This window comes from Callorhinus ursinus, unplaced genomic scaffold (genome assembly GCF_003265705.2).
Source record: "Callorhinus ursinus isolate GAN/ISIS: 27379988/994484 unplaced genomic scaffold, GSC_fseal_2.0 scaffold15, whole genome shotgun sequence".
Classification (NCBI taxonomy): domain Eukaryota; kingdom Metazoa; phylum Chordata; class Mammalia; order Carnivora; family Otariidae; genus Callorhinus; species Callorhinus ursinus.
The window spans coordinates 16,920,244-16,944,289 of record NW_027397077.1 but is presented as its reverse complement, the minus strand read 5'-3'; the positions used below and the strand labels follow the sequence as shown (position 1 = coordinate 16,944,289).

Below are 24,046 nucleotides of genomic sequence, written 5' to 3'. Positions count from 1 at the left end.
AAGGAGAGAAAAGGGGGCGCCTGGGTGGCTCAGTCATTAAGTGTCTGCCTTCGGCTCAGGTCATGGTCCCAGGGTCTTGGGATCGAGCCCCACATCGGGCTCCCTGTTCTTCAGGAAGCCTGCTTCTCCCTCTCCCACTCCCCCTGCTTGTGTTCCCTCTCTTGCTGTGTCTCTCTCTGTCAAATAAATAAATAAAATCTTTTTTAAAAAAAAGGAGAGAAAAGGCAATCCACGAAATGGGAAATGATAATTGCAATATATATGTCTGTCAAAGGACTAGTTTCCATATGGATATAAATCAATAAGAAAAAGAGATAACCTGATAGAAAAAATGGGCAATGGAATTGAACAAGTTCTTCACAAAAGAAGATATCCATAGGGCCAATCAGTATTTGAATTGCTCCTTATTATAATTAACCATCATGGAAATGCAAAATAAAGGGACTGTGAGATACCATTGCACATACGTCAGAATGACTAAAATGAAGAAGACTGATAATACCAAGTGTTGACAAGGATATAAAGCAACTGGAATACTCATACATTGCTGTGCTGTTGAAAATTAATATAATCATTTTAGCAAATTGTTTGGCAATATCTGCTGAAGATGAATAATTAAATGCCCTATGATTTTGCAGTTCTACTAGACATATGCTCAAAACTGAGAATGTTCATAGCTCCGTTATTTTTTTTTAAAGATTTTATTTATTTATTTGACACAAGATAGCAAGAGAGGGAACACAAGCAGGGGGAGTGGGAAAGGAGAAGCAGACTTCCCGCCGAGCAGGGAGCCCGATGCCGGGCTCAATCCCAGGACCCCGAGATCATGACCTGAGCCGAAGGCAGTCGCTCAACCAACTGAGCCACCCAGGCGCCCCCATAGCTCCATTATTTTTAATAGCTCTCAAATGGAACTCAGTCTGAATGGTCATCAACAGTGGAATGAATACATAAATGGTATCATCATACAATAAAATATTTATAAAGTAAAGAAAATGAATCAGTTATTTCAACTTGCAACAACAAGGGTGAGTCTCACTAACAGAAGAAGCCATATATGAAAGTGTATGTACTGTGTGGCACCATTCACATAAAATCCCAAACCATGTAAAACTGATCCATATTTGTAGAGGTCAGGATAATGGTTAGCTCTGAGATGGAATAGGGGGAAGTTACTTGGGGGGTTATGAGGTGTGTTTCTAGGGTGTTGGTAATATTCTCTGTCTTGGGTGGCGGTTACATGAGTATGTGTACTCTGTGGAAATCCATCATAATTTATGCACTTTTCTGCATGTATGTTATATTCCGTTTAATAAGTTTTTTTTGAGAGTTGATTGGAGTGATGCAAAAATGAGGGCAGGATTTGGGAAATTCATATAATTATCTAGTTGAAATGATGTGGGAATCGGTAGTGGTGGGAAGAGAAGGAAGTGGCGATTTGAGAGGCAGTTAGGAAGTAGTTTGGATTGTAGCTTGGTGGTTGATTCAGTATAGTAGTGTTCTAGGTTGAATGGTGTCCCTGCCAAAGATATTTGAAATCCTCACCTCCCATTGCCTCAGAATGTGACTGTATTGGAATCATGGCCATTGCGAATGTAATTAGTTAAGATGAGGTCATACTGGAATAGGATGGGCCCTTAATACAATGTGACTGGTGTCCTTCCAAGTAGAGAAGAGACACAGAGATACACAAGAGAGAATGGGGTAACAGAGGCATATAGTGATGCAGCTGCAGGCTCACAAGTGCCAAGGGTTGATGGCCACCAACAGAAGCTAGGAAGAGGCAAGGAAGGTTTCTACCCAGAGTCTCAGAGGGAGCATGGCCCCATGGACACCTTTGATTTAGGACTTCTTGCCTCCACAACTGTGAGACAACACATTTCTTTCCTTTGAGCCACACTCAGTTTGTGGTATTTTGTTATAGTAGCCCTAGGAAACTCACACAGGGAGGATGGAAAGGCAACCTCTGGGTGGATGGTGCACCGAATTGACCAAATTGAATTTTATATGGACCATCAAAGAATTTGAACATTTAATTATGGGGAGATGATGCTTTTAGCAGACAGTAGAACACAATACATCAAGGGTTGAGCACCTCGAGAGAGCATTTTGTTCCTTATTCTGCATTCGGCCGGGAATTCACCTAAATCTCTTTGCCTGGTCAGGAATATATCTTCTTAAAGCATTTAGGAGAACGGCTCACAGCCTTCCTTAGAATTATTTGGAAGACTGGCAGCAGGAGGGGCAATTTGGTATAGGTAGTTAACATGTCCCTGCTTGTTTTTTCCAACTTGTGGGAAACAGCTGGAAGTGGAGTCCTGAAGACACAGCGTTTCTATTTTATTATGCTTCCAGAAATCTGAATAAGGAAGCAGGGTTACTGCAAATTAGCTACATTTCCCTTTCTTTTTCTCAGTTTTGAGTTCATGGGAGATTTGCTAGGGCTTGTATTCTTTTCATCTTTTCAGGGGCAGTGGGAGATGGCTGTCTGTCAGAGGCTTCTCTCCAGGCTGTCATGAAATGAAGAGGCGGCAAAGTCATATGCTCGAAGTTTGGATTTCTGCCTCTTCCTCTTTATTTTTGCGGTGGCCCTTTGACAAGACTGACCTTCTTGTTCTCTGCAGATTTTATTCAGTGGCTGGCATGTGAATTTGAACAAACTTTCTCATTGTGTTTCCTCCTGCTGTGACAGCCTGGGGTGGGAGTGGGGAGGTTTGGCCATTGGTGGGAAATGCCCCACTCATCTATCACTTTCAAAGCTGTCGGGGTTCTTTGTTGGGGCCAGAAGAAAAATAATCAGGTCTAGTCAAGCACCTTAAATATTCAATATGATTAGAGGAAAAATGAATGGATTTTGGAAACTTCTATTGATACTAAATTCTACTCGCAGTTAGTCTTGGACGTAAATTTCAGAAAATTATATGTAAATGTACTCATTAGTGCATTGTAATATTGAACATCTCTTTTGTCCCTGGGCAATTTTTTTTCCTTAGCACAAAAGCTATTACCACCGTTATTAAAAACAGTAATTGATTTTCCATTTTTTAAAAACTTGTTTTTTCCTTCCTGTTCTGTTTTGTCTCTGCATTTTTGCCTGTGCATTCCAATAATATTTTCCTAGGGCTTGTAAAAGAATTACATTATGCTCCAATAATTTTGAGGGCAAAGAGGAGGAAGGGCAATGTGGTGTTACTGGAGAAGTTATTTTAAACTGGAATGGGCCCAGAAAACAGACCCTGGAATGACAAATTGAATGGCTTCATGCTAAGGATTTGATTATATTGTGTGTGGTTTCATCTGAACATCATAGATCTTATTTTGTAATTAGATATTTTGATAAAGCCCTAACTGAATAGTGCTAGAGTCAAAATATGGTTTTATTAAAAGGCTCTGCAACTTACAAATCATCCATATAGATTAGCTGTAATATGAATGCTTTATGTGTTCTTGTAAATGTTGATTTGATTTCTATTCTACTCTAAATTCATTTTAAAAAATGAAATACTTTTAAAATTGTGATGATAATTTTAATTAAAAATTTTATTATTTTAAATTATTATTATTTTTACTAGTATCCAGGATATGTTCTATCCTTACAAATAAGCTTTTCTGAGGGAAAGAAATAAAAGTACTGTATATATTTAAATTTGATTTTGTAGGGAGAATGTGCAATTTTGTTTGGGTAAATACAGTATTATGTATCCTGAAGGGCAAGCAAATGAACTTCTTTTTTATCATTATGTGAATCCATTTTTTAAAAAATGTTTTCAGGGCTCAGATAAAGACACATTTTGAATAGATTCTATGTGTGGGGTGTGTGTGTGTGTTAAATGCAACTTTCATGCCATCAGTTCAATTTGACAGACACTGGAGATTTAGAAACCATATATTTATAACAAAATGAGGTGAAGATTTTTCAGATTTTTTTTGTATTTCCCTATTTCCACTACCGGGAACCAGAAAGTGGCAGCCTTTGTGATTCAGGATGTCTATCAGACAAGTTCTGTGCTGGGTGTATTCCTCCTGCTAGTTTGTATTTCATCCTGTGGCAGTAAACAGACTGGAATCCAGATTTGTTTAAATCTGCTTATAAAAAGCCAGAAACATTATAGTGCTTTCAATGTGAGGTTGATTGTGTAGTTTGGATTTATGGCTTTGGCAAACACATCTGGCTGTTTACACTATTATTTATTTAGTAAGGTCTCCCTTAAGTCCCTGAGGCAGTATATTAGTGAAGTTCAAGGTGAGAGAGCCTCATCAGTGTCAGTTAAAATTTTGGCTCTACCACTTACCAGGTTTTGTGACTGTAAGCAACTTTTAAAACCTGTGTCCCTTCGTGTTCTCATTTGTCAATAGGAGAAAATTATGGTATCTTATGGAGTGTGGGGTAAGATTTAGTGCATTTGAAGTTTTGAGGACAGTGGCTAACACACAGTGAAACTCCATATTAAAATTAAAAAAAAAAAAGAATGTGAGGGGTGCCTGGGTGGCTCAGTTCATCAAACGTCCAACTCCTGATTTCAGCTCAGGTCATGATCTCAGGGTTGTGAGATTAAGCCCCATGTCGGGCTCATGAGCTGGGCATGGAGTCTGCTTAGGATTCTCCCTCTCCCTCTCCCTCAGCCCCTCCCATCCCCCCTCTCTCCCTCTCTTAAAAAGAAACTTAGGGGCGCCTGGGTGGCTCAGTCGTTAAGCATCTGCCTTCGGCTCAGGTCATGATCCCAGGGTCCTGGGATCGAGCCCCGCATTGGGCTCCCTGATCGGCGGGAAGCCTGCTTCTCCCTCTCCCACTCCCCGCTGCTTGTGTTCCCTCTCTTGCTGTCTCTTTCTCTCTGTCAAATAAATAAATAAAATCTTTAAAAATAAATTAAATGTTGAATGTGAGTAGTTGTTTTTTCCTAACCCAATCTGTGGTGATCATGGTGACTTTCATATATGGGCAAAAGAAAATGGAAGAAAATGTTTTAAAAAGTATATACATACATTAATAGTATATTTAAAAAATACAGACTACTAAAAGCCCATTTTAAAGAAATCTGCAGATTACAAACCTTTTCCCAGCTACCATCATACCACTTTGCACGGTTCACAAAGTATCTGGGTGTGAGTGAATTTTAAATGTTGTTGAGATTATATAAGAAGCTGTTGATAGTATGTTCAGCTTTCATGAACGTTATTTTTGGTATTCATAGAGTTAGCAACTCAGCTTAAGAGTTGTTTAATAAAAATATTGGAGAAAGTGAGATGGTAACATTTAAGCTATGATCAGCCTTCAAACTGACTAGAATGGTATTATTCTAACTTGTGTGTGTGGGATGAGGTTGGAGGGGGAGGGGTGAGTATCCAGGGAGGGGGGGGGTCACTTAATAGAAATACCATCAGCTTGCTGTATAATGTTCTCCACTCATTCCTCCTAGAAGTCATAGGGAGAATTGGGTACTTCCTCGTTTTTGTAGCAAAGAAAAAGGAAACTCAGCGTTTTGATGGAAAATGCACCACAAAATACAAACGACTAATACCCTATCCATTGTTTATCCTGCTGAGATTTCCTGCCTCTCTAGTTATAATGAAGGGTGAATAAAAATTAATTAGAAGCTGGAATCTGATTTTAAGATGGGATGTCAGACACATATATCAAGTTGTTAGGTTAGCTGTAAAGCATAACCTGGGATTTATATATTTAGAAGTCATAATAAATCTGTCTGTCATGAAAATCAGATTACCCGGTGTTGCATGCTAATGGCTCATCATCCTGTGGAATTGTATTCTCCCCAGCAACTGCCCGCTGGCTCTGCTTTTCTCTGACTTGCTGTCTCCCTTGACCAACTAGTCATTACACTCTCCCTACTTAACAAAGTGCCTGCTCTAATAAATGCTTCTAGGCTTCCATAACAAGATGTTTTCCCCTGGACTATAGCACAACCTCCTATGGCTTCCTTGACTCAGTAGTCTCAACAAGAATCAATCAGTCCATCAATCACTTGATTCACTAACCTAACAATTACTCCCAAGATATTTATTGAGTACCTGTTATGTGCCGGGCTGTTTGAAAGGTGCTGAGGAGCTAACAAAGACAGTGCTTGCCCTCCAGGAGGGAAGTGATGGAGGAGAGAGATAATAAAACTCACAACACATTGTATAACATAATAGATGTGAGGGCATTGAGGATGGCTTCCCAGAGACCAGTACCTTTTGAGCTGAGACTTCTGGGCTGAGTGGTGGGAGTTAGCCAGCTAATGGGAGGTGAGGACTGAGGACAGTCTTCTGGACAAAAGGAACAGTCCATGCAAAGCTGGGAGGTAAAAGAGTAAGGTCCACTGAAGAGTTGGGATGGTGACAGACGGTTAAAGTGATGAGGCTGGAGAGTTTTGCAAGAACTTGAAGGCTAGGTTAAACACTTGGGATTAGTCTAAGGACAGTGGGGAGCCACTGAATGATTTAAGTGGGAGAGATAAGTTCACACTGTTGGCAAAAATTGACATATTAGTGCATTCTACCTGGGATGGATGCTTACATTTTTTATCATGGGCTGGAAGGCTCTGTGCAAAGTGGCACCATATCCCTTTCCTGGTTTTAATCCTCACTCCTGTTCCTCACCTTTCCTGAGGTGAGGTTGTGTATAGGTACTGTGTTCCTTGGATATACAGGATAAATTGGTTTTGAAAGAATGAATGAAGAATAGAGAATTAAAAGAAGCATGCTGAATATTTGTGGGGATATTTGTCTTGATACTTTGTGCTTTGGTGTTAAGAAGAAAGTATTGTTGTTGGAATCACATTTTTCCAATTTCAAATCATGCCTCTAGCACTTACTCTCTGTGTGGCCTTGGATAAGTCACTTGACCTCTCTGAGCCCAGCGTTCTTCTTTTCTGTAGGGTTGGATCTCATGGTGTTAAGGAGATGAGAAACAATATACACAAGGTACCTATTGCTCTGCCAGAGACATATTTAAACACTAAATAATTGATACATCTTTTATGTATCATATTGTCTTCTGTAGACTTCAGGTAAAAAAAATGGGGTGAAAGTTTTGTTGATTCTCTGTTCTTAGAAACTTGGAAATTTAGGCATGTGTGGTTCACCAACAAGAATGATTTTATTCCCAATAAGCTCCCAAGAAAGATGTCATGGGAGAACTTGCTTTTCTTTTTGCCTCTGGATCTGAAAAGTTTGGTCCATCCCAGGTTCTTTTTACCCGCCGTAACTTTGTCATTCATCCCTTGACCTAAGCCATTTTGAGAGCCTATTATATTTCCTACCAATTCCACCTCTTGGGGATGATGAATTCTGGAGCTTACTCTCTGTAGGGGAAAGTGCTTTGTAAATTAAAAAGCATTTGAGGGCTCTCCATTCTGCTTCCGTTGTCCTTGGCATACCTCCATTGCAGCCAGTATTCAGTTGAGGTGGCAGATAATCTGTTCATCTGGTATAGAAAAGAGACAGCGTTTAAATCTCGAATTTTCCACTTGTTAGCTGTATAACCTTAGGCAAGCTACATAGTCTCTCTATGGCTCACTTTCCTTCTCGGTAAAATGAAGGTATTAGTACTTCAATCATAGGGCATTTATGGGAGATTAAATGAAAAGTAACGTAAAGTGCTTGGTACAATCCCTATCACATAGTAAGCAGACAGTAAATGACAACATTATTAACTTGTATTATCGCTAACATTTATAACCATTATTATTTTCATCAGAGTGTCTGTCTCTCTGTTAGACTCAAAATTTGACAATAGGAAAGCCACGTCTTTAAATTTCTGTATCCCTAGAGAGGCTTGACCCAGAGAAGGCGGTGAACAAATACTTATTAAAAGAATGAATGAGCAACAAAAAGTATTATTTATTATTAAAACTTGTTAAAATGTATATACAGTGCTTGGTACACTGTAGGAAATTAATACACGCTTGTTCCATACTCTGCTCTTTGCTTACCCTTCCCCAGTTATACTGAAAAGTTTTCCTTGAGTTCTTTACTATGGGATTTACTATGAGGGTGAAAATGACCCTGTGTATTCTACACACCTCTTCGGGTTTTCTGAAGAGTTCTGTCTTTTTTAGCTTGTTTCTATTCAGTAGCTTCCCTGACCTTCCGTCATTTCAGATTTGTTGGGTCTTAAGACTTTTAGTGCTTTGGGTTACTAGAAAAGTATTTCTGAGTGAAATCTTCTATGGGAGTGGACACCATCAAGTAATATTTTCTGAGTTGGTGTGCGCACGTGTGTTTATTCTTCTTGTTAAAAACAAGCATCTCTTGTAATACTCCCCCCTCCCTGCAGAAGGAGAAGAGATCATAAAACCAAATGGACACTGAGGGTTCACTGCTGCAGACCAGACAAGAGGCTCCTGCTGGAGCTCACACCAAGAACATCTGGATGATTTCAGACAGCAAATGCAGGTTCCTGTAGTGCCTAACTGAATCTCTGAAAGGAGGTTGGCCAGGGCCTGAGATGTTTTTGGTAGAAAATCAGGACCTGTTTTATCCTTCCTAGTCCTCAATACCATGCTTGCTATTTTCTCAGTTTTTCTTACAAGTGGACTGCTTGTTTTTCCCCTCTTAGCTTGATGGCTTTTATCTGAGGTGGAACTTAGCCTGGCTTTTCCATACATCTGGCCTGCTTTCATCAGAACTTCTAGCTTGGTGCTTTTCACAGAGAGTCATCATTCAAATGCCCTTGGAGTGCAACTAGGGAGATTCTGTTATTGAGCAAAGGAAGTAAGGTTAGGAAATCCCGTACTTCTGTGTAGAATTACAGTTTCTTCATTTTTCTTGAAACCCCCAGTCCTCTTAACCCATCTTTAGTCTTCCCACTTGTGATGGAGACACATCAACATACAATATTTGTCTTCGATCTTTACTATAAGAAAAATAGCACTACATTTAAGAAGGGAGATAGTTGACATTTGGGCTCAGTGGCAGGGAGGCTCTAGGGAGGCATGAGAAGGCAGAATGCAGAGTGGGTTCCCTGCCCCAACGAAAGCAGCCTCAACTCAGCCCCAGCTGTTTGTTACCATGTAGGAGTCTGGTGCCTGTAGGGTCAGAGCTTTCAACATTTTCTGTGAAAACTCTCAATTTGCAAATATTTAAAAGGATTAAAAAGTGTTAAAACACTAAGTCCGCCATTACAGCCCAAATGAAACAGAGCAATGGGCCAGATTTGCCAGTGGGTCACCAATGTTCAGTTTCTGCTGTAATATAGTAAATGCACAATGATTGTTTCAGACATTGGTCCACACTGCTCCACTTCTGAAGGAAAACAAGATTACAGTCAGAGCAGTCTCATTTCTAATATATATATAAAAATAAATAAAATAATAAAATAATAAAATAAAATACAAATTTGACCCCTTCAAAAAGAGAAGACTCTCCTGAGTTGATAGCAAACCTCTAAAGGATTCTATAAGACAAATGGATTAGTTGTTTTTCACTTAGTACTAAAAGCTTAGGGAGTTTTGTGTGTTTTTCCTCTTGTTTTCCATTTGGCATGCACTACTTATGCTTTAAAAAAATTAAACTGACACTCAGTGAAAAAAAGTTACTGGAGCCTGAAAGTTGGTTAATATCAATTACACTCTCGTGTCTAATAACCCATGCCTGGGAAGCGCAACTTGTTTGTTATAAATACCCAATGACAAATCAAGAATAAACAGCTACTTCGTTTTAGTCGGTATTTACAGCATCACTTTAACTACTTTGACCCTATTCAAGGAGGTAATGAAGAGCTGGGTGCCAGTGATGTTGATAAACTGTGGCAATTTCTGCATTGTGTCCTTATAGCTGCCTCTGGTTCAGCCTCCATTATTTAAATTGCTAGTCATTACAGTCATGCCATTAACTGGAAATGTAGCAAGATGACACATAGGAACAGGGCCAGCAGGACACTGTTAGCCCTTCTTATTGAGTGCCATATTCTGGGATGGGGAGCAATAGTCATAAAAAGGAAGTGCACAAACCAATCCCCAAAAGCTTTTGAACACTCAATTCTTTTCAGTGCTAGTGGGGTGATTCTGAATTCCAGTAGCACAAACTTTTTGGGGACATTGGACCCAAATTATAGATAATCTTCCAGGCTTTAAAAAATTAACATTTTATTTTTAACTAAAATAGAAAATATCTAAGCATATCTCAGGCTGGTTTATTCTTCCCTATTGGGATTATATGCAAAAGGATATGAGAAAAGGAGGTGGTTCAATCTAGAATATGGAACTGCATAAATTAGTGGTCCAGTCATTGGACTGCGTGTCAGTCTTATAACTTGATTAAGACCCACGGTTGATGTAGCGCATGCATATTCAGGTGGCAAATGCTTTCTTTTGATGTAATAGCACACGCTCCATCCATCCTGATCTATATGGGGGACAAAAGCATGGCTCTGGCCAGTTCAAGACCCACAGGGAGAAAAGGATTGTAGGAGGCCTTTGTTATTCTAGATTTTCTGAGAAGACCTAGAATTCCTTTTTAGCAGGATACAATCCCCTGCCACACAAGTCTTTCCTTTGTCCATCATTTATTAGGGCCTATATGTTAAAATTAGAGAAATTGGGTCCTGGGTGTGTGTTTTGGGAGGTGGAAAAAAGTCTATTTACCCTTTCTTGTCACCTTTCCTATAACCCGCATCTACATTGTGCATATTGTACATATATTTGGAGGGTGCTAGAAAGAAGGGAAGACTTACATCTGTTGAACTCAGCTCTTGGTCCTGGGTTTGGCACTTTTGCTTTCTGTGTGACTTTGGATTCCTTCAGATGGAACTAATAGAAATCCAGTTCAACTGACTTAAATAAAAATGTTAAAATGTAGATGAAAAGCTAAGGCCTTTCTAGAATTCAACAACAACATTATTGAAAACCAGGGTTCTTTCCTTTTTTTTTTTTTTTTTTTTTTTTTGGTCATTCTTTCAGGTGTTACTTTTCTTCATAGGCTTGTCCCCTTATGTTCCAGGTTGGCTAGGATTCTTCCAGACACCTTGACATAGCAGTGTCTGAAGACCAGACATGGAGAAGAGTATCCATCCTTTATGTGTGTTCTTTATTTTCTTAAGAATGAGGAAAAATTTCTCAGAAGCCCCCCAAGTCCTCCTAGTCAATTGGCCAGAATTTTAAACCTCCTAGTCAATTGGCCAGAATTTTAAAACCGTACCCTAAAACAATCCTTTGCAAGGAGAATGAAGGTACCGTGTTTGTCCTGGTCTCATCAAGCTTACAGCCTAGGGCTGGGTAGGGCCCAGCCTTTTATCCCTGAGTATGGGGTGTGGGCCCCCACCAACTAAACAAAATCAGAGTAGGGTCCTATTAGAAAGGAATGGGAAGGACAAATGACTATTTGATAGGCCCAGAACTTCTCACTTACTTCCCCAAACATCCTCATACCAGAGGCGCGGGACCCTCAGAGAGACGAATGAACTTACCCAAGGTCACAGAGCTTTGAAATAGAGGCCTAGGATTTGAAACCAAATGATTCTGGCTCCAAAGTCATGGATTTTGGCAGACACTAAACAAGGGGGAAAGTGTCCAACAACAGAGTGCTTGCATCATTGGTACTCTAGGGAGAACAGCAATGAGTTTCTTTAGCCCACAAATCAGTAAAGATAGAATATTTCTGGGTTACAGAAATAACATGTGCTTTGAGTCAACACAGAAAACATAGAAGAGTATAAGGCAGAGAATAAGCATCCCCCAGAATTCTATCGTCTAACCGATACAACTACCAACATTTTGGGGTACTTTACTTTGTCTTTCTGCACACACACACACACACACACACACACACTCGCTGCTTAGATGTTCAAAAATATTTATTGATTATATTCTATGTATCTGTGCAAAAGTATAAATATATATGCAAATATACATTAGAAACATATTGGATAGAGACTGCCTATACTGTTTTGCATCTTGGTGTTCCACTTAATTTGATAGCATGCATATTTTTGTGCATATTTGTATAAACTATAATTCTTCAGGAACATTATTTTTAATGACTGCATAGCAATCCATTTTGTAGGTAGCAAAATGTATCAATATTTTGTGGACTTGTACATTTCTGTCAATTTCTCTTTATGGGGAGTAACACTAAGTGAGCATCCATATATGATACATCTTTTGGCACATCTTTTATTATTTCCTTGTGATATGCTTCTTGAAATAATGGTGAAGAAATGAACATTTTATTTTTATTATTTTTAAAGATTTTATCTATTTATTTGACAGAGAGAGAGAGAGAGAGCACCAGAGAGTACAAGGTGGGGAAGGACAGCAGAGGCAGAGGGAGAAGCAGGCTCCCTGCTGATCAGGGAGCCTGTCCCGGGGCTTGATCCCAGGACCTTGGGATCATGACCTGAGCCGAAGGCAGATGCTTGACCGACTGAGCCACTCAGGTGCCCCAGAAATGAACATTTTAAAGCTGTGAACATTTGATGCATATTGCTAGGTTCCAATCTAGAAATGTTGTTTACATTCCCAACAATAATCTGTGAGGGTTTTTGGCTCTTTCTTAATGGCTCTTGACTTGGAGTATGTTTTTTTTCTTTTTTACCTTTTTCTTTTGGAGTAGTTTTGGAAGTGGTGTATCAAAGCTTTGCATTCCACAGATAAATTATTTCTGGTAGACATTTGTTATTTTCTCAAGGAGATTGCTGTGGATCCATTATGCTTCTTGTATTAATTGTAAAAGGCCAAAATGGAACTCCATACATATATTATTAGATATTAGAAAAAACAGGACAACTTGTACCACAGTGATATTTGACTTTGTACCTGTAACAAAATTGAAATAAAAACCTTTATAAGTGCTAGTGCATTGTTAAAATGTTCAGATAAATTATTTGGTTCATAAATAAGTAATTTTAACTTTCATGATAATGGAGAGGAGGAAAGGTGGTACAAGACTTTCCGAATATACCGATAATTTATTCTCCTGCAGCCAAGATAAACAGCACCATGAATTAAATGATAGAATATTGGATGACAGCCTTCATCATCTCAGGGATGGCACTTGTTAGGGATGCATATATCATAAGACTTATAATATGACCAAAAAAACTGGAGCTGTCTACCCTGACGGTCCAAGGGAGATGCTCTCAAAAGATGCCTTGGGAAAAGGCAATTGGCAGTTACTGTGCAGCATTATGTTGGTAGCAAAGAGAAAGAACAGGAGAAGACAGGAGCTCCTGTGCACACTTTCTTCTCCCATCATCCTGGATAGAGCTGGGGGGGGGATTGCATTGGATCATAGTAGGTTAGGAAGACAGAGATGAATTTGAGGCACCTGAAATTTGCAAATTTCCAAACAAGTGTTTCCACTTCAGCAGGGGTCTTTTGAGTGATTTTCACTGATACACCAAATGTTTTTAGTGACCTACACAAACTTGGAGGAGAAAGGATATTCTCTGAACTTCAATTCTGCCTCTGGGCTTCATCCTCTAGCCTTCACCCAAATACCTCATGCCTCAACATACTTTAGCCTATCTTTTTATGTTTATTCATTCACCCATCGATCCATCTATTTATTCATTCATAATCAAATATTTATTGGTTAAGGTCTGTGTGCCTGGTAGCATGCCAGTCAAAAATGCTGATTCCCCATCTCACTCTCTGCTCTGATTACCTGTCTAGAGTAGTGTGCACTTAGGTTTGACCAAAGTGGGATTCTTCCGGGATCTGCATTTTGAAGAGGACTTTGTTCATACTTCTTCAACATTTACCACATTATTTACTGAATATCTACCATGTGTGGGGCATTGTGCTAAATTCTGGAGATACAATGAGATGAAAGTCATGAAAGCAATGATGGTAGAAAAGAATGGTATCATTGAGTATGGAGTTTTGTACTCCTAGCCACTTCTGGCCCTCCCTTTTAATTCTCAAAATTACTCCCTTAATTTGGGCAGAATTGAAATACATGGAACAATACCGCGTTTTCTCACTGTGATTAATAACTAAACACTCTAAAGGAGTCAGGAGAACAGGGTTATCACCCATAGTAGTGGTTCTTATCATGGCTGCCCATTAGAATCCTGGGGCACGTGGACAGCATTGATGGTCATGCCATGCCACAGACCAAGTATATCAGAATCTCTGGGGTGTATGACCTAGGCAGTGGTTTCTTGAAGCTCCAGAGATGATTCCAGTATGCAGCCAAAGTTGAGAAGCACCAGCTGAAACAGTGCAGGTTTATTGAGTTACTACCTTTCACCCCAGAGCAGCCTTGACGACTGCATTTTTCAGGGAGTCCAGTTCCATGATACATGCCATGAAGAAAATGGTCAGTGGCCAGAGAGTTTTGAGGAACTGTATTCTCTTTCTTGGTGGTTCACCGCATACCCCTGGCATTTTAAAGACCACGAGGATTCTTGCCATAAAGAGACCTGTTGAATTTTAGTGGAATTCTCTGTTATTTTTGGCCCAGGATTGGCTTGATTGCATTTTCTTTCTCTCCTCGTCAATTAAGAATTTTACTGAATACATTCCGAGAAATGGCTAGAGTGAGCAAGAGCTGATTGTCTAGTCTGAGGAGGATTCCAGTTCCTTGATTCTCTGTTCTTGGGTCCCCCTTTGTGCCCTTTGTCTCATTACTTTTTAAGCAGGCGTTGGGCCCACCTGCAGTCAATTCATTTATTGACACTTTTTAAAAAAGAATTTATTTATTTATTTGAGAGAGAGGGGGGAGAGAGAGCACAAGCAGAGGGAGAGGGAGAAGCAGACTCCCCACTGAACAGGGAGCCTGATGTGGGACTTGATCCCGGGACACTGGGATCATGACCTGAGCTGAAGGCAGACACTTAACTGACTGAGCCACCCAGGTGCTTCTGTGCTTCTTTCAATTGACACATCTGTGCTACCTAAGAGACTGGTAGTTCTTCCCTTTTCTATAGTGGTGGTTCTCAATGTGTGGCCCCTGAACTAGCAATGTCAGAATGAACAGATAAAGTAGGCAGAATTATGGCCTTTCTTAAAGAAGTCTACACCCTAATCTCCAGAATCTGTGAGTATGTTATCCTCCCTGCCAAAAGGGATTCTGTGTCTGTAATTAAGATTATAGACCCTGAGGTGAGGGAATAATCATGGCTTATCTGGGTGGACCTCATCTAATCACACCAGTGGCTGAAAAATTAGAGAATCTTTCCAGGCTGCAATCAGAGAAATTTGACCCTAGAAAGGCAGGAGAGAGTCAGACATGAAAATAACCCAAACTCTCGTTGCCGACTTGACTGTGGAGGGACGGCTCCACACTAGAAGTTGAGGATGCCGTCAGTTCATGGCCAGTAAGGAAGTGGAGACCTCAGAACTGAATTTTGCAAATAACCTGAATGAACCAGGAAACCAAGCCTCCCCTAGAGCCTTCAGAAAGGCCCGTAGCCTGTCTGCAACTTGAGAGACCTGACTCACAGAACAGTGAGATTGTGAATTTTGTGTTGTTTTAAGCCCTGAGTTTGTGATTATTTATTCTGTCAGCAACACAAAACTAATGCATCTGAGAACCTGTTGACATGCAAATTCTCAGTCCTCATCCCAGACCTACTGAATTTACTAGAGCCAGAAGCTACCTGGGGTGGTGAGGGTGTGGGGAGCGCCTGCAGCCTATTTTAACAAGCTCCGTAGGTGATTCCAACATGCTAAAGTCTGAGAACTGCTGTTCCACAGTGATAGAATTCCCGAAGGTTAAGTAGACAAGTAAGTGGCTGCCCTGAGTGAAGACTGCATCTCCTTTTGTTGCAGGTGGGTATGGCCTTAGGACTAAGTTCTTGTCAAACAGGTTGCAGAGTGAAGGGTTAACTCAGCAAACTTGAGGTGTTAGAACACGGCACTTTCCAATGAAAAGACTAGCTTTGTTGGATCCTGGGAGATAACCTTTGAGCCCTTGAAATATCCTGCTCAATTAGCGTGTCTGTGTATACCTTCGACCTTGGGCCATGCCAAGTAGTTTATGCTAACAATGTGATTTATGGTGAATGCTTGTTTTGTTCACCTGTGGCCTTGGGGCCGTATGGTATCAGTTTGACCTCTGGAAGGTCTGGAGATGTTGGTAGATGACTGCCCCAGCCACTGTCATTGAGGCGGACAGTTTTGAGATGCATTCCACACAGTTCTTCGTCTGGTCCCCAGAGGCATTGAACTTCGGTCACTCACATGCATAACCAGCTCGGTAACACATGCTTTATTGCTCTTACTCCTTCCTTTCCAGTTCTCCCCTCTCTCCCTTCACTTCCCTAGGCTCCCCTTCCAAATAAGCTACATGAACCCATGCTCTTGGTTCTTGTCTTGGGCTCTGCTTTCAGGGGAACCCAAACTACGAGAATCCTTACTGAGATAGTTCACGGAAGAGTCTTCCTTTCTGCTGACTGGGATGCAGATATAATGGCTCATCCGTCCCCTTTGACCATGTTAAAGAAAACCATCCTCTAGGAATGGAGAGGTAGTAAGTTAGGAGGCATGTGGGTCTGTAATGAATCTGTGGACTGCCATACCAGCCCTGGACTGCTGACCTCCCAACTTGTTCACTGAGAGAACAGAAGCTTGTGTGTTTAAGCCCCTGTTAATTTTGGGGGTGGAGGGTGAGCAAGGGGTGGCTCACGTGCCACTTAACCTAATTCTGACATACCCATGCAACTAAGGGCTAAATGGAGAGTTTGGTTTGTCATCAGATTGAAACCAAATTGTGCCTGACCTTCGTTGCCACAATGATGAAGGGTTGGTTTCATGAGGAACAAGCACATTGTTTTTGGATAAGAGCATTAGACCAGGAGTCAAGCAAATGGGGGGCTGTGTTGACCCCCAAGGAGCTGTGCATCTTATATTCTCTTGGATTCAGCTGCTTGATCTCAGGGTCTCTCTTGATTTTTACATACTATGATTCTATGAATTTAAAGTATTCAAAAATTCACTTGCAAAAACGCAACACCGGAATCATCACAAATTGTAAATGTGGGGCATTTGTATTTGCACTTTGAAATTTCTGCACTAATAAAATGATGAGCATATCTTAGCCTGCATGTTTTTTTTTTAAATGACTCTTAACATTAGAAGCTCCATGAAGCATTCTTAAAGTTCATCATCTCACTTGCTGTGAAGACAAACTTTCCTTGAATATTGGAAGATGTTTACAAAACTGTGTTCACCTGACAGTAATTCTTCAGGCTGATGGGAACCTTCACATGTTCTTTTCCTTTGCCTGGATGGTACCCAATCAGTCTATATAATGAGACAGGCCAGAGGACAGGGAATTATGCCCCAGGACTGTCTTCACTCTGTCGTTGGGCTTTGCATGCAGAAACCACAATTTATGATCTGATCAAGAATGATATTAGTTGGCAGCATAATGAGCTTGGGATTGTTGGATAGCCTCGATGTACACCATGACCTTTGCTGGATGGAAAGTGTCAGACTTGGGCACATGCATATCAGTTGTGGAGAAAGACCCTCCTTTGGGGAGTCAAGGGTCATAAATTTTGTTTCTAGGCAGCATATATGTATGCAGTTGCCTGGCAACCATGAGAGCAGTTAAGTCTTTGCTATATGATGCTGTAAAGGATTTCATCCATCTTGAAAAGCTAACAGCATAATTTAAATTTTTGAAGCAGAGTGTGGGTGTTCTCAAGTGGCAGAGCCTCATCCCACATGTTGTTGCAGACTCTAACTGCATAGACTTGATGTTGCTGAAGTTTTCTGCAACCTAAAACTGGATGTTGTAAACAAAAGGCTAGAACTCTGAAGAGAGGTTGAAAGAGACATCCTTCACTAGAATGTATTCAGTACCAAGTAACAGAAAACCCAACTAGTAGTGTCCTAAAGCACAAGCATGTTTGCTGTTGTCTGAACAAAAAGGCTTGAGAGAAACAGTATCAGAGTTGATTTAGCCTCTCACCAAGGACCCAAGCCCCTTCCATGCCTCCATTGTACCATCAGTGGTGTGTTGGCCTTCATCCTTTGCGTGGATGCCTTATGCTCACAAGAAGACTTTCAATACCCCAGTGTCCCAGATTAGCATCCAACACAGGATAGGAGAGAATGGCCTTCTTGGGTCAGGCCTCTCTTGTCTATTTCTTTCAGGGAAGAAAGTCTTTCCTTAAAGTCTCCCAGCAGGTATCCTTTTTTATTTCTCTTTAGCCAGAACTGGGTCACATGTGTATCCCCTCTCAGACTGGTCATTGGAAAAGGAGAATTCAGTCACCTTCACTGGCTTAGGCCAATCATGATGCAGCCTCTTGGACCGGGGGGAGGGCCTGTCTTCCCTGAGCATGTTGCTGCCTGCCAGATTCCTGAGCAAGATAAGGGTCTGTGAGCAAGGGAAGGGACGCCTGGCTGCTAGCTGTCTCACAGTGTTGCTACAGTTCCTTCCACGTTATTGCTTATGTGTTGGATTGCTTATCTGTGGAGGTCAGAGGTTGCAAACTCACCCTTGAAATGTTTTTAAAACATCGAAATTAGAATTTACAAATAGGAACAGTTAGCTTTAAAAATTGGATTTTTTGAGCACAGGGTGATTAAAATAAAAACTTTTTAAGAATTGGATTTTTCATGGTCATCTGGCAGCCTTTGAACAGCATGCACACGTGTTTGTAATTAGCTCAAGGGATTGCTCTATTTGGATGGGTTATGTGCACCACACTCTTCACTCCTCCCTTTGTTGGGCACGTGGCCTTTACTCATGCCTGTGGTTTTCTTGGCTCCCATAGACATTTGTGCCTATAAACGTTAATGTAGATGCTTTTTAGTTACATGCAAACATTTTGAAACAGGAGACTTACAGTCAGACTGGTCTATTATCCTTCATATACTAACTGCCACCATTCTCTGTCATCCTTCCTAGGTTTGGGACTCTTTTGCTCTTCTGGTCTATGTTTATTTTATGCGCATAGAAAGGGAGGATGGTGTCATGGTCAAGAGCATGACTTTGGACGTGATACAGAAGTGGTTTGAGCCCTGGAAAGATCACTTATTGTGACCTCATCTTCACATCTGTAAAATCGGATAATAAGGTATCTACCTCATGGGGTTGATTAGAGAACTAGCAGAGTGCTTGGTTCACATAATGCTAATCTTGCCAGAGATGATGATGAAGATGACAATGATGTTTCTCTTAGTCTGTGCTTATTATATCAGCTAGTCCTTTGTGGTGCCATTTTGGAATGCAAAACACAGCCTCTTCAGTGAGTGGAGCTGATGATGGCACCTGCTGTGGATCTAGAAGAGGTTCCTCTGAGTGGCCGTGTTTGAGGGGCAGTAGCCATCTGGAATAGTTTTTCTACTCATTTCAGGCCAGAATCAGAACCACCTAATTTATGCCTCCGGGTAACACTACACAGCTCCTAGAAATTCAGTCCTGCACTCAAGATTTGCTCATTTGTATTTAGACCGGGGCACATTCTGTATTTATACTGTCAAATATCAGTGGATATTTTAGTTTATGCCTGGGGACATGGGAAACAATTCTGGGTACCTCTAATGATCTTGGAGAGTCGTCTTTCCCTACCAGGATATCTTTTTATTTCATGTTGGATTTTGGTCTAGGTTCCATGGGATTTATCCATATGTAACTCAATCTGGAAAGAATTGGTGGTCACAGTATAAATGAGGTCGGATTAGAAGAGTTATTTGAGGGAGGCAGACAGGATATTTTGAGGTCAGTTAGTTGCTTTATTTCATTCTCAAGACTGGTTGTGTGGATCCTAGTAAGTTAGCAATCCCAAAGGGAACCTTAGGGAACTCATTATAACTCCATTTTTTTTCCATAATGAAATTACAAATTATTTAGTTAAGATAATAACCAGTGGGAGTGAAAATGGAGAGATAGAGGCCCATGCACCCTATTGTGAGTATAAATTAATATAGTAAACTTTGGACAGGGCAGTTTGGAAGCTATCAACCATAGTTTGAAATGTTTTGCCCTAGACATTCTTTGAAATTTCTAGCTGTAGATCGTATCAATATACTTGACTAAGTATATAAAGAAGTTCATGGCAGCACCGTTCGTAGTCATGAGAAATTGAAAGTAAAATAAATACCTATCAAAGGGGACTTGTTAAATACAGTGTTATGTGTCTGTATGTTGAAATTACTCTGCAGCCATTAAAAAGTATGGAGTAGACCTCTGTGAGTTGACATGAAAAGATACTAAGCAAGTGGCAGAACAGTATGTTTTATATAAACATGTAAAAATGTATGCCCATATTCAAAAACAGAAATGCATGCCAAATTGTTAATACTGGCTCCCTCAGGGAATGAAATTATAAGGATATGAGGTTAGAGGGACAGGAGAAAGGAGAAGAGGCAAAGTTTAATTCTTAATTCATATACTTTTGTAGAAGTTTTGCTAACATGTACTCTAGTTGTAAGTAGCGTTGTACATTTGAGAGGTTAGAATAGAAACCCAGGGAGGCAGAACGCTCCTTCTGAGGAACGGTGTAACATAGAGGTTAAGAACACAAGTTCTAGAGCCAGGCTGCCTGGACTCGAATCCTGGCTGTTGGGCTGATGAGCTGAGTGTCTTCAGGCAAGTCCATGGACTTCTCGAGGCCTTGCTTGTTTCATCTGTGAAAAGAGGAGAATAATGATCCCTCCCCTGTGAAGATTCAATGAATTATGGTATGTACAGGATATAGAAAAATATCAAATATTATTGTTACCATTATTGCACAATTACAGCAAAAATGCAGAGGTAACTGGAGTGAATTTAAAAGTTGCCATGGGCATCTGGAGTCTAGTACTAGGAATTTCTGAAATGCAATGAAATTCCTTTGATAGAAAGTAGCATATATTTATTTTTAGAAATCGAAGCTCTGGCAGGAGACAAGTGGCTGGATAGATAAGGCCAAGAGACAGAGAGGCCTTACCTGTAACAGAGGAACAAAGTCAACAGCTCTGAACTAAACATATATCACAATGGAAGCATAAAACACACCAGCAGTAACTGGCAGATCCAGAGAGTCAGAGGAGGGGAAAAAGGGGAATGTTTCATAACCTTCAATCATCTCTGTCTTATTCTTGCTCTTCTGTGAATTCTTCACCTTATCTTTTCTCCCCCGACAACAAGTCCTGCATTTGATCCAGATTTTATCTCTTTATGGGACAGCTGATACAACAATAACGTATAGTTCACCAAAGAGCCAGAACATTCTGCAGAAAAGTCAAACAGTAGCTCGGAAATGGGAAGACCTGCTCAAGGATGAAAGCTATCAAAAGCAGCTACTCTAAATGAGTGGGCAGGGGCCAGCAAAACACAAGCATTTGGTGGAGAATGCTTGGGAAACCAGGATAACACAGACTTTCAATCTTAAGACTTAATTGAGCTAAGGAACTGAGTGCTGAAGTCATTCTCTCTTGTTGCTCAGATGAAAAGCCGGCCCGGCTATAAGAAGAGTAACCGATTGACATTGACAGTCTTCCATCTGGAGCTTAATCTGTCTCCATACGTCTGTGACAGTGGTGTGTCTTTCAGAGCGGGTTCACGTAATTCTGAAGGTGAAGCATCAAGTAAGAAGCCAGAGTTCTAGTCATTAGTCACGCATCTGGGCCATAGGGCAGTTCCAGGGTGCCACCTTTGCTTGCAGCTGGAGAAGATACGATGGCCCCTAACGTGGTTCCTAATGAGGAGTCTGCACAGATGACAGGGCTGGACTGTAGCAGCAAGGCACTGCTGGGAAACAGCTCCCTCCAGCTTAAGGGAGCCTTCCCTCTGTGGCTGGCTTTCTTTCCTGAACCACAGACTTGGCTTCTGATGGACTGTGTCCCCTGTAGCTCATTAAGGGGTTGGACAGTGGCGGGTCCAGCTATGTAGAGTACAGAGCTGAACAGTTGTTCCCTGCCCTCGGTGCCCTGATGGCCAGTGTCTCAATGCTTCAAAGGAATAATCGTTAGATGTTTTATTTGAAGCAGGTTTGGGGGACCCGAAGGTTCCTTGAAACATTTAAGGGCTCTGTGTCCCCCTACTTGAAAGAGAACATGTGGCCCTTTACAAATGAAAATATTACTCAGGGTAATTTGAGAAAAGGATACACTATGACACAGATTCTCTTTTAAAAAGCATAGGAGTAGGTATAATGAGACTCCCCAAATTAACTAATTCTCTTCAATTTATGGGTGTCACTTCATCTCCGTGCTTTCTGGCCAAAAAAAAAAAAAAAAGTCCGCAGTGAATTAAATGACTTTCATTATCTGACAAAAGCAAAGCATTCCTTTTTCTTTTGGAACTAAATTCAAGTATAAATTGAGATAGCTGTGGTCGATGGGACATTATGTAAAAATGTTGGACAGTACTTTCAAATTAACTTTCATTTGTGGAAGTTACTATAACACTGTTCAAATGGATGTTTTTTGTATTGACTCCGTATTAGCTAACAGCATAACAATAAATTGTAACTCAGGGACATGCTTAGCTGGGGAATGAAACACCCTAGTTTGCTATGCCTACAAGTTGGAGAATCTAGAGGAATGAACAATTATGTGCATGTGACCAACTGTTCCCAGTGTTTCTCTTTACTGGACTCAGGAAGTCATATACCTAGAGGAACAATGTCATTTGGTGATTCAAAAAGTAGATTCTGGACCCAGACTTGGACTCAAATCTTGGCTGCATTATTTATGAGCCATATGTCCTTGAACAAGTCCATCCCATTCTCTGGCCTGTGCATGTTATCTGTAAGATAGGGATAATAACAGTGCCTACTCTGTAAGATTGTTGGATTATGTGAATGAGTGAATGAGAATGATGTTATTTTAAAGACAATCTTAAATGTGTTCTACTGGTGTATGCATAACTAATCATCTAGAACCATCCTGGAGATGTTGTTCCTGGGCTGTAGGGTTGAGTAAAGCAGCCTGTTGGGTCATCTGTGGAGACATGTGCTTATAGAATGGTAGAGCTAGAACATCATCAAAATAATTTCTTACATTTATGGAGCACTTACTCCATGACAGGCAGTGTTCTAAATAGGCTATGTGCATTCATGATCTCATTAAACCCTTTCAACAACTTTATAATGTAGGTATTATTTTATCTTTATTTTTTCCTGTGATATTAAAGAGCTTGCTTAGGTCTCAGAGTTGATCACTGTTGGAGGTGGTTCTTGAACCCTGGTCTGCTTGATTCCAGGTGCCAGCTCTGACTTAATATCATTATAAAGTTCTGTGATCCAAAGAGCCATTCCCACCAACTGTCTGAGTCTTCCAGACAGTTGTCTTGGCTCTTGTTCACTTTTCTGGGCATAGAACAGCCTTGGGTTGTGAGAAAAACTTTTCCTTGCAGGTGAAATATGTTTAGTTGGATTTATTTTGCATTTGTAGTGACACTTGACTCTTCATCTGGCTCTGTGATTAATCTGCCACGGGAGTGCAGTGAACCTTTAATTGTAGCTTCTATACCCTCACTCCTTCCCCTATGTATTTTTCTACTGTTTAAGGTTCCAATGGGCTAGATGTTCTGAAAGAGGTTTAACTAATATGTTACATAAATTATCGCCTTTTTGCACCAGAGAAGGAAAGTTAGAGTTGTTAGGTCTATCCAGTTTGTGATATTTTTTTCCTGCCAAAGATATTCACCTCCTTTCTTTCCTTTCCTTACTGTGTCGTTCATTGGAAACCACCAAGAGCTCTTCCCTGGTGGTGGTTCTGGTGGTTCTTTTCACCACTGTCTTTGACTGTGGTCAGACTTGAGTAGTGTAACAGATGCCACTTAAAGGGAGAAATTCTTACCAACGTCCAAAGTTGACTTAATTTTTTTTATAATTTGGTTACTAAACATGTAAAGTTATAAAGCTAGGTATAACTTTCTATGTGTGTGGTTCTTAGACAAATATGAAACTGTAACACATTTATAAATTAAATGCAATCAAAATGACAAAACCAAATTCAAATTAGCAGCATTAATTTAACATGATAGATGGTATTGTTTTATTTAAGCAGAATCATCTCTGGAAGTAGCAACATGGGATGTCTGTTATGTCAAAGGTTCTATGTAGCTTGTCAAGCTTGTGTTGGCCTGAACTGTGTGATGACTCACTTACTCCTAACACTTCCAGCTGCTAATATGGGACAATTCACTGATACCCTACCCC

The 24,046-nt window shown here is 40.5% G+C and overlaps 1 protein-coding gene across 8 annotated transcripts in view; it reads left to right on the top strand.

The window, feature by feature from the left end:
- The window catches only part of FHIT (fragile histidine triad diadenosine triphosphatase), a 1,472,419-nt gene that overhangs the window by 136,721 nt on the left and 1,311,652 nt on the right, over nucleotides 1–24,046 (top strand). Inside the window, exon 3 of one of the 8 annotated variants that reach the window (XM_073901468.1) lies at nucleotides 18,805–18,973. The exons of the other annotated variants lie outside the window; for them this stretch is intronic. The gene's annotated coding sequence lies outside the window, so the exon portion shown is untranslated. The remainder of the gene's footprint in view (nucleotides 1–18,804; nucleotides 18,974–24,046) is intronic. 8 annotated transcript variants of the gene reach the window in all.